At 37.1% G+C, this 19,094-nt stretch overlaps 1 protein-coding gene across 3 annotated transcripts in view; it reads right to left on the bottom strand.

Annotated features, from left to right (window-relative positions):
- Positions 1-19,094, bottom strand: part of PPP2R5E (protein phosphatase 2 regulatory subunit B'epsilon) — a 133,491-nt gene that overhangs the window by 109,596 nt on the left and 4,801 nt on the right. The gene's annotated exons all lie outside the window — the stretch shown is intronic.

The raw sequence follows: 19,094 nt of genomic DNA, 5'->3' as shown, positions 1-19,094 counted from the left end.
AGGGAAGGAACTAGGTTGCCTCTAGCCCAGCAATGATGGGACACAGGCCTCACCAGCTCTAGGAAAGAGCCACCACTAAGACCAGCTAATGAATTTCATTTAACAGTTATTATTCCACTGAGGCGTAGGGAGTATATATCCCTGCACCAGGCACTGTTCTAGGCACTGGGGATAAACACTCAAAGTTGCTGCCCTCATGGAGCTTACATTCTAATTAGAGGGACAGAAAATAAACAAGTGTCAGGTGGTGATAAGTGCTATGCAGTGAAATCCAGCAAGCCAGAGACTGAAAGGAATGAACATTAGTTTACGTAGGGATATCAATGAACGCCTCTCGGATACCTACAGGAAGTGAAGGAGGGAGCCATGCTGAATATCGGGCAAGAAAACAGCAAATGGGGGACCAACCCAGTAGCTCAGGAAGTTGGAGCTCCGCGCTCCTAACTCTGAAGGCTGCCAGTTTAATTCCCACATGGGCCAGTGGGCTCTCAACCACAAGGATGCCGGTTCAATCCCTCGACTCCGGCAAGGGATAGTGGGCTGCGCCCCCTGCAACTAAGATTGAACACAGCACTTTGAGCTGAGCTGCCGCTGAGCTCCCGGATGGCTCGGTTGGTTGGAGTGCATCCTCTCAACCACAAGGTTGCGGTTTGATTCCCACAAGAGATGGTGGGCTACGCCCCCTGCAACTAACAACGGCAACTGGACCTGGAGCTGAGGTGCACCCTCCACAACTAAGACTGAAAGGACAACAACCTGACTTGGAAAAAATCCTGGAAGTACACACTGTTCCCCAATAAAGCCCTGTGCCCTTCCTAACCGCTCCCCCCAAAAAAACACTAAAAAAAACAGCAAATGCAAAGCCCTGAGGAAGGAGCCCCTTTAGTGTACTTGAGAAACAGCAAGGAGGGAAGTGTAGCTGGAATAGGATGAGTGACGAAGAGAGTGATATGGGGCCAGAGAAAGGGCCATATCATGTAAAGTCTTGTAGCCTCGGTAGGGAATTCATATTTTATTCTTAATGAGATCAGAAACCAGTGGAAGGTTTTGAACACAGAAGGGACATGATCTGACCATTTTTAATAAAAATTTGCTCTGGCTGCTGCATATTGCACAGGGGGCAAGGGTGGAAGCAGGGAACCTGTTAGGAGCAAGGATGATAGTGGTTTGGCCTAGAGGGTAGCAGGGAGGTAATGAGAAGTAGTTGGATTCTAGATACCCGTGAAAATAGAGACAATATCCATTGGACCAAGATTTGGAGTCCTCAGAATATCTGTGACAGACTGCAAAAATGTCCACATTTTGTAATCATGCCATTGCAGTATAATTGTAAAGCTCCTCCAACAAAGAGGTGTTTTCTTCACCCTTAGAATTTCAGCTGGTCTTGTACCTTGCTTTAACCGATGAGATAATAGCAAACATATTGTAAAGCAGACATTTGAAAAGTAGTACTTAAGCATTTGTGCTTGCCCTCTCTTACTGCTCTAGAGAACCCCACAAACCACGATGTGGAGAAGCCCGGGCTGAGCTATTGGATAAGACTCACACAGCCCAGAAACCTCTGCAGCCACAGCCAACCAACAGTCAGTCAAGTCAACCATCAGATACGTGACTGAGACCATCAACTGCCAGCTGACTGCAGGTGCAAGAGTGAGGCCAGCAGAGGCCAGAACCATCACACAGCTGAAACCAGCCCAAATTGCCAAAACACAGAATGGTGAGCTAAAGAAATGGCTATTGTTTTCAGCCACCAAGTTTTAGAGTGGTTTCTTAAGCAGCAAAAGCTGATTCAGTATCTTTTCATCCCCCAAATCCAACCCAAACCACTCTCTTGGTTTCTCTAATGGCATTACACAAAAACAAAATTTCAATTCTGAAGTAAATTGAGAGAATGGGCACAATGTTGCTGAGTTGATGAGCTGATTAGAAGGCAGCACAAGTCACAAATGACTGGGTAGCTCATTAAAGGGTGATATGACAACCAAGGAGCTGAGCTCTTTACGCAATGGAATCACCAAGATAAGAATCTCAGAAAGCAGGGAGAATAAAAGATTTCACACCAACAGAATTTCTCTTTTAAACGTCCCACACACCGTTTCTGAAAATTATTAATTATTTTACACTCTTGCTGAACATCAAAAATGATGCTTTTTCAAGGTTATCTACATAGAAACATGAGCAATTAAAGCTCTTCCTTTATAGAAAAGAAACCAGTTACATTGAAGAGACCACAAGCTGGGCTTCTTTTACTTAGCTGATACAGACAGATGGGTAGATGGACGATGGATGCATGAAAGGATAAAAGAACAAACACACATACACCAAATAATACTTTAATTATTAATCTGACTGCTAATTTGATCAATATGGAAAGACTCCTATATATTTCCTCACGTTACAACTGATTATACCAAGGTTTAATCTAATGGTCAGCAATGTTCAACAGATCATTTTATTCCCAGTAGTTTGCTTACTTTCTATTAGTTTGGAAAACAAACACATAACTACCCTTCTGTTTTATAATTAATTTTTTTTATATCAAGGTAGAAAGTGAAACCCTCATTCCTATTCCCCAAAGATAACCACTGTTTACCATGTCTTTGTATTTCCTTCTAGACTATTAAAAGTTCTATGTCTGGGGCCAGCCCGGCGGCTCAGGTGGTTGAAGAGCCATGCTCCTAACGCTGAGGTCAGGTTCGAGTGTGAGTGACCGGCAGCCATCGTGAGCGGCCGGAAGCCGGCAAGAGCTGCCGTGAGCTGCTGTGAGCGGCCGACCGACTGGGGGAATCCAAGGCTCATAATACCAGCCTGGGCCAGGGAGCTGTGTCCTACACAACTAGACTGAGAGACAACGGCTTGAACTGGGGTGGGAAGAAGGGGGAAAAAAAAGTCTATGTGTCTGACACTGTAATTTTGAAAACTAAAACATTTGTAACTCTTTCAAGCTACCCCTATAAGTAGAATCCTCCCTATATATCTGTTCTGCTATCACAGCTTTCCAAACTCTAGATAAATTGAATATTAATATGTATGATATGTTGACTGGCTTGATTTCTGAAACAGCTCATCTATTATCACCAAAGAGAACTCAACAGCAACAAATGACCTCACTCTCCCTCAAAAAAGAAAAAAAAAAGGAAACCTAAGTATTTAATGGATAGGAGGAAAATTACCTTTTTTGGAACTGAAACAGAAGCTGTTTAGATGGTTAAATGAAAGCATTTGCCAGAGTTTATGGGCCTAATTTATATATTTGACACACGGAAATGAGTCTTTGGGAAGAAAGAAAATTCCTGGAGACCGATCCTGATTACTTGTTCTCACCATTCTCACCAAAGAAAGGCCTCTACACGCTGCCTCTTCTTCAACTACAAAGGACAAGCACAGATACATAGATTGAGTCCTATCAAATTATGCACTGTAAAATGAAGAGCCCCAGAAATGAGGTTAGAAATTCTTCCCAAATACTTTACAAAGATTTTCAAAAACATGAACCACTGTGTTTCTCTTATTACTTAAAAATTTAGCCAACCACATCAAATCCTTGCACCTCTTAATTATACTCACTAATGAAGGGATAGAAACATGGATAACCTAAAATTCCCTTCTTCCTGGGTATTAAAAAATGTACCGATTGAAAGGAGTGGAAGGCAGAGGAGGGAAGGGGGAGGGCTTCCTGCAATAGCAAACAGAAACTTTTTCTTTTTAATTATGATTGCTTCAGGCTAAAGTTAAAATAAGCCTTTTAAATGTCCTGAACGCACATCAAACAAAGTAGAGACAGACTGGGGGAAGAGAAAAATCCATCTAAGAGGAAAGAGAAACTACACAGAGGACCAGAGTAGTAATTTTTATAGCACTTATCTTTCATTAATCATGATGAGCCAGAACCAGTGCCTCTGAGCTGACATAAATCCCTATAAGGCAAGAGGGGCCAGAGAGAGAGAAAGGACTAGAATATCTCCCACTCTCCCACTGACACATCCCCCACATATCCACACAGAGAAGACTACACAAATGTAATGCTTTTCAGGACCTGGGTTCCAGCCCAGTGAAAAGTTTTCTATGGTGTATTTTAAGGAGCGCAGAAAGTGCCAGGTTAGTACCAAGAACAATTGGTGTGAACCAGCAAATCTTTGGTCAAAACTGGAGATATGATAGGAAACTGAGTTGGTTTTAATTGTCAAGCCTGCTGCACTGAAATTCACTTAATGTTTGTATATTGTTTCTGCTCTCTAAAGCTAATCAAATAAATATTACCCAATAAAGACCCCACTAAATTTTAATACCTTAATAATCACCATATTCATTCATTCAATAAACACTCATTTCTTGGTTCCTTACATGACATACACACTGCCAGCTCTCAGAGCTGAGGAGACTGAGGATAAAACCAGAAAAGGAAACTTATGCATGAAGCCTATCAAAGCACTTGGCAACCTTCAGTAATCATGGGCCTTTCAGAGACTGTGATCTGTCCAAAGCAGCACCTTTTGGCTAACCAAAGCGGGCCATGATCATAAACCTCTGTCTTTAAAGCTTTGCTCAGTTTATTACACAACTACATTGCACAAACACTCTCTTTATTTAAAAAAAAATTCTTAAAAAAAAAATTAAGATACAAACCAGGAAAGAAAAAGGAATAAGTAAGAAGTGATTATAAGAGTCAGCACTGCTTTATACACATGAGGAATTCCCTTCCTTTTTGAAAGGATGGTTTCACTCAACAGGTACGCAGAGAGCAGTGAGGTGTGAAGGGGGCACGATCCTGGACGGTGGGAACACTATCATGAATGACATGGTCCCTGGCCTCAAGGATGGAAATATTACGACAACTGTCAATTACGAAGTGCCTACCATGTGCCAGTACTTGTCTAGGCATTTCACATGTATCAGCTTTCAAACTAATCCAGCAAGGCAGATGATATTATCATTACTTTACAGATGAGCAAACTAAGGCTCTGAGAAGGTCATTTGTCCAAGATCACCCAGCTTGCCAAGAAAATTGGCTGGAATTCTCAGACTGGCTGGCTGGCTCTCAGACCTACCCTCTTTCCATAACGCTACCCTGTGAACATGCAACATCTCTGTATCTTCATCCTCAGGCTCCCTAGCGTCCCACGCTACCTCTGTATTTCTGACCTGGCCAGAGCTCTATGATGCGCTAAGCAAACCCACCTGTAAAACAACTAATAAGCTGAAGTCAAAGTGTATATGCTTCAAGTACCCTGCCTTGACTGAGGCTTTCATCGTTCAGTCTTGGACTTTTTATTTAAAATCTTTAGGATAAAAGTAAGAACTCAAGGTAGAAGAGAAACACCAGCATCTACCAACTCAAGAAATAACTTGGAAGGGAAAGTTCTGATGGGCATTTCAATTCAATCACTTCCTGACCTCTGAACTGTCAGTTAATTTCTTGGAAACTGTGTTTCCCTTATTCTATACCAACTTCAAATATATGTACATGTTGCTTTTGTGAGTATTTTCACTCACAGTCACTTATTTTATCTGAAATCATTATGAAAAGAAAAAAAATCCACTGGGGTTGAATACATTTTCTTGTGTCAATAGAAATTGAAGATGTGTCAATGACGATACTCATTACCTTGACACAAGTATAAGAAACCAGTCGTTTGGACACTGTAATAACTGTTAACTTCCCATGAGGGAGAAAAAGGAAAAAAACTTTCTAGGTCTGACTAAAGACTAAATACAGGTTTCACTGCTAATCACAATTAAAGATGCTTAACAAATCCATAATTCCAGTTCATAAAAATAGCTTTAGGTAAAAACTCACAGATGAAGAAAAAATTTTAACACACATGAAATTCATATTCGAAGCCATCTGTTCCAAAGGTACTTTTGCAAAACTCCTAGCAACATCTTTAGATATTTTTTCAATTTTAGATTTTTTTTTAAAAATTTTTCAATGCTCCCACTTAATGAAACATGTTAGTTTAACAGCTATGTCCAGGTAGCATTCATCAACCTTAACTACATTTAGCAACCACCACCAGTCCCTCCCAATGTTTCCCAGTGATGATGTTCAGTGTCATCACACACATCCCACTCCCCAATCACCCCCAACACACCACACACACCAGCTGGGAAAGACAGGTGAACACAATGCCATAACATCTGTCATAATGCAAAGCAGCTCACACTTGGCTGGACTAGTCCTTGGGTTTGGTAATATACCAACTTTGACAGCTTCCAAATGTTACTTCACTCAAAAATGCTTTTTAAATGCTTTTTAAAGTTCATTAGCAAATGTAATATATAGTGATATATTGCTTTACTTAAACAATTTAGTCTATGGATAAACTTAATGGATTTTTAAAAACAAACAGCCACTTCCCTAAACATAGAATACAGAAATAAATCATCTTTAAAGGATCCACTTGAAAGCCAAGTCTTAAAACACAGATAATAGGTAGTAGTTATAAATAAATAACATCAATGATGATGACAAAGACAGCTAACATTTATATGACATCATGACCAAGACCCTGCTCTAAGTGTTAGCTATATTAACTCAATCAGTCCTCAAAATCACCCTATGGAGAGGTTTTGATCTCTCATCTTTTTCATACAAGACCATCAAAATTTCATGACTATCTCACCAAGAAAGAGGCAAGCAACTGCTCAGTTATCCTTGCATTATGGAGAGAAACAAATAGCCATCATTAACTATGATGCCCTAATGTGAAGAAATTATTCTCGTAAGATACAGTACAGAATTACAAACAGCCTTGTTCAAAAAAGGGGCGGGGGATAATTCTAGCCAAGACTGTATATGTCACGTCCTACTTACATTAACATGCAAAAGAAAAACAATGTTTCATCAAGTAAAACCTTAAAGAAATATAATCTCACTAATACTATGTTAATATTAAATACAGATTTGCACTCACACGATTGCACACTGCTTGACTAATCAGGAAATGATTCTAAAATTATTTTAGAAAAATAAAAGCAAGCAATGATTAAGTGATTCATTAACCATTAAAGCACGTGAGTGGTCATTTAAGTACTGACTGTCAAAAACTCCAAACTCTACAGTCCTTTGATTTATTTTATTCGACTCTCCCACAGGTCAGAGTCTGAGATAATCATAGATGATGCTTTCCTCCTTATGTAAACCATCACAAATCCAGTTCTGCTTCAAGGACTGGTACTGAAAAGCACTCACTCCACTCAATTTTCACCACCCACAGAATACAGCACAGATAACGTTCAATAATTTAAATCATAATAGCTCAGGAAAATTTAAAATTAGCAAGTGACAAGGAGGTGGATTCAATTTTTAACTTCATTCAATTTGTCAAATTTAAAACACTTTCAATTATTTATTTTTCCAATCTTCACAGTAACCATAACACCATAACCAATGTTAATTGCTTTGCCCAACTGTAGTTTTACTGTTGCTCGCATCATCATTTAACGAACTTCAATTGGTGCTGACGGTAGTAATTCTAGCTCTAATCTTCTAAACCTTTATTCTCATAATGAATTAAATCCATTGTATTATGTCCCCCACTATTCCAAGCAGCAGTTCATAAAACAGTGAATTAAAATAAAACACATGAAAACTTAAGAATATGTACTTTAATAATACAGTGCCACCTATAGAGTATATAGCTGGACGTGCAGATGGATTTTACTTAGTTTTAAAAGGACATTTTGTACATTTAATGTTTATAATCTGTGAGAAAATCGGTAATATTTTTAAAAAGCAAGCAATGACTAAGTGATCTATTTTCAAAGAAACCTCAGTGTCATAAAATGACAAGATGTTACCATGACAAGAAAAAAGAACTTTTTAAAATTCCAACTCCAATAAGATTATCGCAAAGTAATCTTCCAAGAAACCTCAGTTTCATAAAATGACAAGCACGATGTTACCATGACAAAAGAACTTTTTTCATTCCAACTCCAACAATAAGACTATCTCAAAGTAATTATAATGTTATTAATCATCGTAGAACAAAAAAAAATTTTAAGTGTAACACAAGAATATATAAACTCAAGGGGAAAATACTAATCCTCATGACTGGGTAGGGAGTTTTTTAGGTGATTTGTATATTCTGTGGTTGTACAGTTATGGATATGTACAAGGACAAGATCAAGGACAAACTTTAAGCCAGCCTGAATGATTTGGCCCTGACAGCCTAAATAGCCCCATCAGTCTCTGACCTCCAACTACAATGGCCTTTTGAGAAGAAGAACCTCGTCAACCTTCTTGTTTTGTTCATCACTGTGTACCCAGGGCAGTGCCTGGTGCATCAAACTGCTCAGAATTTGATGAATGAATGGATTGACTTATACAGCCCACGGGACAATTACAAAAATGAGAATTTAAGACCCTTGGAGGAGACTATTTGGCCAGATCATATGTAGACTCCTTTTATAGCTGTTTGCTTCATACATACTTTGAAAAACATTTGCAAACAATTTATTTCATTGGAGCCTCACCATAATTCAAGAGCATGAGTACAGGGTCTACCACTCCTAAGCCCAACGGCATCTAAAGTATACACCATTTCTAGAACATCCCACTAAACCAGAAAAGCCTAAATAGATTCTACCATTGGTTGAAATGCCTTTTACAATGTTTAGATATAAATCTAAATACAACAAAATATAGCTCTATCCAAAAATCTTTAATAACTAAATCTAAGTATTAAAGGGCAAAGTTTTCTCAGCAGCCAAAGGTTATGTCAAAGTTCCTTATACCTGAAACTTACAGCTTTCCCCCTAGATCCAGCCACATCCAAGTAAGTTTTAGAACCACTGAGTTTTAAAACTTCATCTTAACTATTTTGAACTAAAATATCTTTAAGCTTTCTTAAAGTGAAATGAATATTCTTTCTAGATGGCTGATTAATGTTAAAAATACCAGTTCATTTTATCAGTGGTAGATGGAGTTGGAGATCAAATATAGATGGAAGCATGGAAGGACAGGACAGAACAAAGAGCACTGAAACTTCCTTTTACTTTCAAAACATTCCTTGTATCGATCTGCTTTCAAGGCATTTTGACTTCTGCTCATACATTAGGGAAAAATACTAGTCCTTTTGATGCATCACTATCTTTCTGGAAAATTAACTTGATGAGACAAAGGTTGAAGTATGAGTACTGACCCTCAAAAGAAACTCGTTTTTGCTAATGTCCTTGATTTCAAAATATTTATTCAAAAACAAAAGTGTTGTATGCCTATCGTGTGCAGGGCACACACAGACAGAGAGCTGTGATTTCCAAACTGCTAATATAAGACAGCTCCTTAGGAGCCTGAACCCACTCTAAATCCTCACTGTATTTCCTTATAAGATGTGGCAGTGGAATATCCCCTTCCACTTACAGATACTGTCTTCTGGGGGTACTTGGGTAAAAGGCTAACTGGAAAGTCTGTATCTTCCTCATTAGAAAATAGTGCTTTTCTTGATATGATGCCAAGTCCCAATTTTCTCCACGTTCTTTTTAATGTTTTACCATTTTACTTTGAACTGTGTTCCAGGAACAAGCAACCATGAATTAATTAAATTAAAATGTAACATCACCATAAAATGAAAGTCGTTCATGGTGCCCACATAAATGGATGAACTTTTGCCAGATTTCTTTCCTCACAACACTGTGTATTCTGAAACAAGATCTAGGTCCATAGGAGTGACTCAAAGAAAGATCAATGATGAGCAGAATGATAAGGGAAGGAATATTTATTAAGCAGCCAACCACACATTACGCAGTTTACCCACATTATCTCCCCCATCACAACCACCTTGGGAAGTATCAGCCCCATTTTACAAAAGTGGGAATTGAAGCCCTAAAAAGGTTAAGTAACTGACCTCAGTTCACAAAGCTAGGATAATCACATAGACTTTAACCCATGTTCTTTCGTACTATAAGCTAGTTCCCAAGGATGGAAAGATGAATGGTAAGACACCACTATCGGAATGCTACCAGTTTACCAAACCCTAACCACCCCCATGGCTGACATGCCTTTACCGTGACAGCATCTGAGTCCTACTGGAGTCCAGAGGGGCCTCTTCCCCCTCTACCATTGTGAGGCGCCAGCTACCCTTCCTGCCGGCCTCTTGGCTGCACTGCCTGGCCCTTCCAAGGAGTGAAGTCTGAGGCCTGCTGCTCTTCCATGACTCTTGCCCATCACCACCCACTTATATCTTCCCATAGTGCTGCTACCAGCCTGGCTGTTTCTCCCATGCCTTCTCCATTTCTCCTCATCACTTCAGTCTCCTCACAATTTTCAGTTTCCTTCAAGAGGCAGTAAGATGATTCACTTACTAAATCATCCCAGCACAGCATGAGCAAGAGGGCAGTTAGCTCCAGTGCTCACCTGTGTTCATCTACCTGCTGCTAATGCACGGAACAGAGAAGGCAATGGCTTTGGAGCCAGATGGGCCTGGGGTCCCAGCCCTGGCTCTCTCTGCAGGAGTGGGCAAGTTATTCAGCCGTCAGTTAAAAGCAAACATCCCTTGCTCTTGGTGTTGTTGGGAAGCTTCAACGTGACACCATGTGGTACACTGCCTGGCACAGGACAATCAACAGAGACTGCTTCTCTTCTTTTTCATTGGTTGTTAAAACCACTTATTCCCCAGCAAAGATAAACCTGACTTTCTCCTCCCCACTTCTTCCAGGTCCCCAGCTAGTCCAGGAAAAATGCATTTTTACAAGCACACTCAATTTTACCATTGGTATTCCTATTCACCTGGCTTAATTTTTCAAATGATACTGATCAAAAATTTCCAAACAACCACAATGGAGTCACGCAGTAACTTCTACTTTCAAACACCTTTTAAACTTCTGTTTGATATCAAAAAGAATTAAAAATCAGGAAAGACATGCAGAAGAAACATCTTGTCATATGAGACCTCCTTCTACAGAAAGGGATTATATGACAAATTCTCTCTTTCTGCTCTGAGTGCGGAAACTGACCCCCACCACCCAAAGAAACTGGCCTTTGGAGAAACTCTTCTGAAAATCTGATGAAAGCTCTAAAGCCTTTGACCAGAAAAATGTCAATCTGCACAGAGACATAAAATACTGCCTGGAATTTCAAGAGGGTTAAGGGCTCTCTGAAACCCACCCACCGATAGCAAGATAAGAGCCCTCAACAAAGAACCACCTATGACACACCTTAAAACTGGCAAAATCCTCAGTTCAGATTTTGTTTCTTTAAAGTGCAATAAATTAAAAAACCTAAAGAAGGCAAAGAAAGAAGTTTTCTCATTCAACTCTTCTCTTTTCTGGCTCAAAACAAAATGCTACAAAACTAACAAGCCTCAAAATCTGAAGAGGAGGTTCACTCTTGGCAGCAAAATCTCCAAACAAAGACGTGCTCAGGGCCAGGGCATGTGTTGGTAGGATGGGCAAGGAAAAAGGAGGTACATATATCAGGTACTAGAACATCTATACATTTTATTTCTCAATACCATTCTTTTTAACTTCCTATGTCTGTGTATGTTCTTAATGGGCATTACATATTTGCGTAATAGCACAGTATCCAATGTATAAACAGATATATACATTATTTTTACTGACAGGAGTAGGCAATTACAAAAAATGTTTGGAGACCCTGTCCCAGCAGAAGACTTCCAAAACCAATTTATTTAACAATAATTTTACCTGGTAACTCTGCACAAATGGAATTTCCCTAGAAAATAATTACATTAGTCACTTTAAGTCCTTATTCCTGAAATGAGAAGTCAGTTTGAAAGTGATGTTGACTAAATAGTAATGGTGAGATTGTTCCATAAGAACTAGTTCTCCTTTTGCTTTAAAGATCTAATTCTCAAAGCCATACACAGTCCATTTTTCTTCCTTAAATGGAAATAATCCATATAATGTATTAAAGAAATAAAAATCAACTGAAAAACATTGGTAAGTATTTTCCATTATACAGTTCCTCCTATACTTATGATAGTTAATACTGTTCAACTCCTACAATGTACCCAGCGCTGGGCTAAATGTTTTATGAGCTTGAAGACAATTAACCTGACTCTATGAGGTAGGTTCTAACACTCTCCCAATTTTGGAGATAAAAAAAAACATTACTTAGAAGTCACATAGCTATGAGTGGACCCAGAATTCTAACCTGTGTGTGTGTGACCTCCCCCCCGCCCTGAGGCCACCCTTCTCCCTTAGGTAATATATGTTACATATACAAGAATACACTGTTACATATTAGGTAAAAATATCATAATATAACTATCATATTGTTCAATTAATATGTTCCTTTATGCTTAATTCTACTGTAACATAGAAATGAGACCCCTCTTTGTTTTTATAAAATCTCTAAATACAAAGGGCAGAAAAATATTTTTAAATAGTAAAAGAGGATGTCGTCTAAGTATTGCTTTGTCTTGTGCACCTGAAACTAACAAAATTAAAAAATAAATAAGTGAATAAATAAATAAATAAGAGGATGTCACCAATGGCAAACAAACCAAAGAACTACCTTAGTTATCAGCCTTTTTGAAACATCTGGAAACTTCACTGTTCTTTTCCATGCACTACAACATCTAATATTAAAAGCTAACATTGTAAAATAAAAGTTTGGACAAAAGAAAATCTGATCATAAAACCCTGCTTTGAAAAGTCCATTATAATATTCAGATAAGCTATTCGCTCAAACTATATAGAAAAGAACGTCTGGTGATCTGATCAGCCCATAATTCAATCCCCAAGCACCAGCACAAAAAAGGGATATCACTGTACTGAACATCTGCAAAATGAAAGCGATGAACCCCCTAAGTAAAAGGAATCACTCTTAGTGTGTCATACAAACAATCTACTCCATCTCTCTCCACAAGATACCACTTCTGAAAGTCGAGAACCGTATGACTACACTCATATGTGGGATATAGAACTGAAAGCTACAAAAGAACAAGACAAACAAACAAACAAATAAAAACTCATAGACACAGACAACAGTTAAGTGGTTACCAGAAGGTAGGAGGGAGGGGATGGTAGAAGAGGGAAAAGGGGATCAAATTTACAGTGATGGAAGAACTGACTCTGGGTGGTGAACACACAATGGGATATATAGACGATGTATTATAGAATTGTACACTTAAAATGTATATAACTTTACTAACCATTGTCACCCCAATAAATTTAATTAAAAAAAAATACCACTTCTGTGTTCAAGCTGAAACATGAAGAATTACCAGAACACTAAACCACTCTCAGAATTTTAAGTGAACACTCAATAATTTGATTCTTTAAAAATAAAATGTCTTCATTGAACAAGTTTATAATTTTGTGATAATACAAGTTAAAATAAAACTTATATGGCCTGAATTTGGGGGAAATTTTTAAAAGATATATATTTAGTAAAGAAAAATAAATGTCTATTCTACTATTACTAATATCCTAGATGTCAACTGAAAATGTTCATTCATTTACTAACAAATACTTATTGAATGCCAACTATGTACGAGGCACTGATCTAGGCCCTAGAGATAAGAGAAACAAGGTTTCTACACCAAGGACGATTATACTCTAACGGGGGAGGAGAAACAGATAACATACAAGTAAACAAAGATAAACTAATTTTCAGATTATAAATAGGATGCAAGAAACAATAGAGTGATAGAAACTTCAAAGATGATCATTTTTAGAAGTCATGGGGGACAGTCCCTAAGAAGGTCGTATGTGAGCTGAAACTTGAATGATAAGAAGTCAGGGGAAGAAAGTTCTAGGTAGAAAAAGACCATCTCACCTTATGAGAAAACTCATTTGGCACCTCAATATTGTTACGCCCTCGCTGAAGAGACCCACATTATAATAAATTGTTGTTTGCAATTTACAATATTTCCTGGTAAGTGTCCAATGCATATGTGTTATATGTGTTCACACACAGCTAACAAGATACTCAGAAAATAGTAATAATAACAACAATTCTCAATCTTTCAGTATAAGCCAAAAGCTCTTAACTACAGAGAAAGAGCAAGAATGGTAGGGTTAAATCTTGGAGAATCTGATGAAAGCAATAAACTCTGTCCTAAAAAAAAAACCAAAAAACTACACATACACAGAAACTTTGCATATAATTTTAGGAGGTTCTTAGAACCTTGAAGCCCATCCATATGCACGCACCCTATCCCCAAACAGAAATTCATGAACCATAGGTTAAGAATAAGCAGTAATTATCACACTTAGAAAGGATGGGATATAAATGCAAGCTGTTACTCTCCTTTTAAATGATTAATAAGTCAGAAACACTCTCAATTTGTTTTGGCCCACATAAGACTCTGTATGGGAATTTTCTCTATGCTACAGAAACAAACTATTAGGATATATAAAGAAAAAAAATATTCCCGCCACAAGTGAATGGAATACCTCTTCACTACAACTAAATATAATCTTTCACACATGAAAATGGTGCAATCTGACACTTTAGTACAAGGTTTTATAATTTCTTCCCCAAAAGAAAAATATTCCTACAGTCTCAAAGGCTGCAAAGCTGAATGTTAACACCTATTAACTTACAGATGTTCTTGCGGTTCAAGAGTAAAGCTTATAATTAATTTTTAAAGGCAACCCTCTCTCTCTCTCCCCCCCCCCCACCGCCCCTTCTCCTCTCCCTCTCTCTCTTGTTACAAATTTAGTTGTCTAAAAAACATCCACCATTAATCTAAGATACAAACTAGCCTGATGGTTCTTAACCTTTTTGATTCAGACACCCCTTTGAGAATCTGAAAAATGCTATGGAATTCTCACGTTTAAAAAATGGACATAACACATATAAAATGTGCATACAATTTAAGGCTGCTGCTCAGTGCATTTCAAATTCAATCAAGGGCTGAAGACTGTCTATACAACTGTACAATATTATGACTGGTTGCTTCTACGAAGGGAAACTAATTGAATCAAGTAGGGAGGAAGATTTTTCACTATACATTCTTTCGTACCTTTTGAAATTTGAACCATATGACTGTATTAACAATTCAAAAACTGAGTAAGTTAAAAATAAAAAGCATTACACTAAAAAAAATATGGCAGGATACCAATGCAGTAGGTAAAAATCTACAAATAAAGATGTCTACAACTAGCTAGTCTACTAAATGCAGACTGTTTCTTGGAATTTTTTTTGGTTGAAAAAGGTTCATGACTGCAAAACTATGTTCTTGTTTCATAGTTTTCAGAGAAATTTCCAATTTCAACTTTTTGCTAGGAAAATATAAAAAGTCAAATAATAATGTCATGTTATTCATATTCTAACCTCTGAAATCCCCATTAAATAACAACAGCTCGTGTTTATTGAGTGTGGCACTGCCACATCTATTGATTATTATCATCATCCACATTTGGGAGACAAGGAAACCAAGGCTCTCAAGAGTTAACTCACTTGCCCCAGCAACACAGCCAGTAAGTGAGCTAGGACTCTTATGGGCAACAAAGCCCAAGTACTTTCCCCAGGCACCACTGCATCATAACCTACAAGGAGGAAGGTAAACTCTAAACTAGCGGACATTATTGCTTAAGAAACGATTCTCATTATAAATACAGTTTAGAATACTAGCCCATTATAAAAATTGGGAATTATATACACATATTCCTTCTTTACACTATACAAAGCAGATATAGATGAGAGAGAATTATCCCATTCAATAACTAGAAAAGCACAAAACCTAAATTGGAATTTTTAAAGTCCTCACAAACCGTCACCCTAAAAAATAAAAATGTAATAAGGTGAATCATAAGCCTAGAATTTAAAAAACAATGCTTTGATTAGAGAAGGAGTGTTATAGAAACACAATGTTGCTGATCTAAAGGTTTCAACACCAAGAACCAAAGAGTGTCTCTCTGCTGAATGGGCACTCCCACTCATAGTTTTGGGAATGTTTAATACTGAATGTCCAACCTATTAGCAAAATGTCTCAGAAACATATAAAGAATTGTGAGGCTAGAAATAATCATGCCACTTTCATTCTAATCCCATTTTCAAAGAGGTGGTAGTTTTCAAAAACACTTCCCTCAAATCTAAATTTACATAATCTTTTCAAGTCAAAGAAAGACGGAAACAAGGTATGGGAGGAAATAGAGTGGGGAGAGAACATAAATCACTAAACCAGATCCTACTACTACTATTACTTCTACACTATTACTACTTTAGTTATTATTATTATTATTATTATAAATGTCTATTTGCCTAAGTGTTCAATTTGGTTGTCCATATTCAGCACTTGCCTAGATAACTGTCAAAGTTTGCTTCATATCCTGCTGTGTAGGCACAAGGAAAGCATCCAAATCTTTACTTTCTTTACATAAGGCACTAAACCTCTACTGGATTCCCTTTATCAGTAAAATGAGTAAGTGTCCTTCAAGCTCAAAAACTTCAGGACTTCCTAAAATCACTTTCAGAAGTAAATGAAGATGGAGAAAATTCAAATGTCTGTATTTCAAGGTTTATCCTGCAATTTCATTATACATAACTGAGGAAAAGCTAGGTCACTCAGCATATAGTTACAGAGAACTACATGCTGGTATTGATGTCTATAGAAAATAACATCACTGATACAAATTTTAAAACCCCACCAATTAGCAAAAGGACAAAACAGATGAAACTTTCCTTTCACTTTATTATGGTGCTGCAAGTGAAAAGATTTTTAAGATGCTAAGAATTAATGTTAGTATTAGTTGTAAGTAGGTCAAATACTATATATGCATAACATAAATATTCTGATAATGCATACACACAAAACAAATAATCATTAATGAATATCTAATTTTGGAGCTTTCAAAAATTACATATTAAAAAGATGAGTTACATAATAACTATGTTACACAGTTTACATTTCAAACTCCCCTAAAATTAAAGATCTTGAGCATGTCTTTTACTTTATTCTTTAAAGCAACGCACAATTTTCAATTGCAATTTATACTGTACCCTCAATAAAATTAACTCAAACCTACCAATTTACTAAAACCAATACTACAGAAAATCAGTAACTATCCTTTGGCATGCATATATAATTTACTTGTTTCTCTAAAAGAAATTGTAAAAAAAAAAAAAAAAAAAAAAAAATTCCTATATTTTCTTTATATTCCATACATTACTTCCTAAAGCTGGTGAGAAGGCAATACACAAAAAGTCAACCCATTGTAAGAGAAACAAATGTCGTTTAACAAACTCTTTACATTCACTATAAAAATCAAGAGTAAATATACATTTCTGAAGGCCATATCTATATTCTTTGTTATTCCATAGACATGGAAATCTAATTTATGAAATGCTTTCCAGAAATATTTTCCCAGAATGGGCCTACAAGAATTACTTTTAGTCTGCCTGGAATTAAGTTTATGGATACATTATATGTATTTATACCTATAAATATTCCTGTTGCTCTCTAATTCTACCATGCTGGCAAAACATACAAGTTCACAAAAACCATTATTCTTGGAGAGCAAAGTTCTTGGACATTTTTCAATACTACCCAACTTCACTTAAAAACTGAGAAAGGATATAAAATGGGCAATAAGCATATGAAAAGATGCTTATCCTTAATTATTAATGCAAATAAAACCACAAGGAATTACCACTTCACACACATTATGATTCCTATTATAAAAAAAAACCCAGAAAATAACAAGTGCTAGTGAGGATGTGGAGAAATTGGAAGCCTTGGGCATTGCTGGTAGGAATGTAAAATGATACACCTGCTGTGGCAAACAGTATGCTGATTCCTCAAAAAACACTAAACATATGATCCAGCAATTCCACTTCTGGGTATATACCCAAAAGAAGTGAAAGCAGGGACTCAAACAGATACTTGCATACCCATGTTCAGGACAGCATTTTTCACAATAACCAAAAGCTGGAAGCGACCCAAGTGTCCATTGATGGATGAATAAACAATATGTGGTGTATACATATAATGGAGTATTATTCAGCCTGGAAAAGAGAATTCGGACCCATGCTAAAAAATGGACGAACCCTGAGGACACTGTGCCAAGTAAAATAAGCCAGTCACAAAAAGACAAATATTGTATGATTCCACTTACATGAGGTACCTACCATGTCCCCCCGAAAATAAGACCTACCCTGAAAATAAGCCCCAGGTAAGATCATCAGCCAGACAGACGCATTTAGCACTTTATGATGATGTTCCAGAAGATATGACTGTATTTGAATAAACGTAGACTGTGGTACATGAAAAAGTAAGACATCCCCTGAAAATATGTCCTAATGCATCTTTTGGAGCAAAAATTAATATAAGACCTGGTCTTATTTTCGGGGAAATATGGTACAGTAGTCAAATTCATGGAGACAGAAAGTAGACTGGGGGTGGCCAAGGGGTTAGGGATAGGGGGAATGGGGAGTTAGTGTTTAATGGATACAGAGTTTCAGTTGGAGATGAAAATGCTCTGGAGATGGGTGGTCATGGATGCACAACAAAGTGAATGTATTTAATGCACTTAAAAATGGTTAAAATGGTCAAGTTTATGTTACATATAGTTTACCACAATAAAAAAGAGATAAAAGACAACAAAATTTTAAAACATGCCAAATTCTTCTCAGGCATGCCTCTTTCACTACCCACAAAACTACTACCCTGGCTATGAGTGGTTACTTAAGTTCTAATGGAAATATTTACCATGAGCCCCCCAAAATTAAATGTAATAATAAAGTTTAAAACTCTTTCTAACCCTAAAAAAGTTTAATCTGCTTCCTCAGAATAAAGTCTTTTGCCAGATATAGATGCTAATAGCTATTATATGTCTAATTCGGATTAAATAAATTACTCAAGAATCCAATGTGCCTCCAAACTTTGTATTTTAAGCATGGTTAGTTTTATCCCCAGAGAGTTTTTCCTTTGTTTTTCTTCCAAAGTCTCATAAAGACTATTTTCATTTTTACGAGCAAAATATTTAGCCAATACCACCCTCCCCCAACTCATACGAGTTCATCTTTACTAACTCGTAGACATATCATCTTTACAGTAATAAGTATTCATTTAGTTTCACTGATTTCAACTATAAATATTGGAATGTCATTTGTGAAATCTCCCTCCCTTAAAAATAATAAAAAAGTTAACATACAAAAAAATACAAGCTTGGCTAAAATTTGA

Source organism: Rhinolophus sinicus, linkage group LG03 (genome assembly GCF_036562045.2).
Source record: "Rhinolophus sinicus isolate RSC01 linkage group LG03, ASM3656204v1, whole genome shotgun sequence".
NCBI lineage: Eukaryota > Metazoa > Chordata > Mammalia > Chiroptera > Rhinolophidae > Rhinolophus > Rhinolophus sinicus.
The sequence above is the reverse complement of the archived record's forward strand: the minus strand, read 5'-3'. Positions and strand labels throughout refer to the sequence as shown.